A 566-nucleotide genomic window follows, 5' to 3' on the forward strand; every position below is an offset into this window, starting at 1 on the left:
CACGGGTCAGGTATTATAAATATTCTCCTTTTACAGAAGACGATACTGAATCTCTCGCAGTTAACTGACAGCGCTGGGACTTGGATCCCGCTGCGCTGCGAAGCAGCCCGCGCCCCTCTCCCGCCGCCGCAAGTACACGCGCGTTCTCTGCATCCTCCCCAGGGCCCGCGGCCCCCAGTCGGGCCGCCTCCACCCGCCCTCTGGAGCTCACGTGCTGGGGGGTCCTGACGAGAGCTCCGCGGGGATCCTCCCCACCGCCGCCCCCGCGTGCTCCCGAGCCGAGCGGGCCCCCGTGGCCCTCGTCCAAGACTCCGGGGCTCACCCACCGCTCCCTTGTTGGGCTGCACTGGCCCCGGATGATCGCAGAGACTCCACCGCCCCAGAGCCTCCTCCCAAGCGAGGCTGTAGCCTGGGGAAAAACAACTTGCACCTACGGAGCTGAAGTACGCAAGCGCAAAAGGAGCCCCGAAGTTCAATACCAAAATAAAAACTACATTTCCCGTAAGTCCTTGCTCCCTCCCCTTTGGAGAATGTCAGTTTCTTATTTACAGGTTCCTGTTACCTGG

Source organism: Equus przewalskii, chromosome 1 (genome assembly GCF_037783145.1).
Source record: "Equus przewalskii isolate Varuska chromosome 1, EquPr2, whole genome shotgun sequence".
NCBI lineage: Eukaryota > Metazoa > Chordata > Mammalia > Perissodactyla > Equidae > Equus > Equus przewalskii.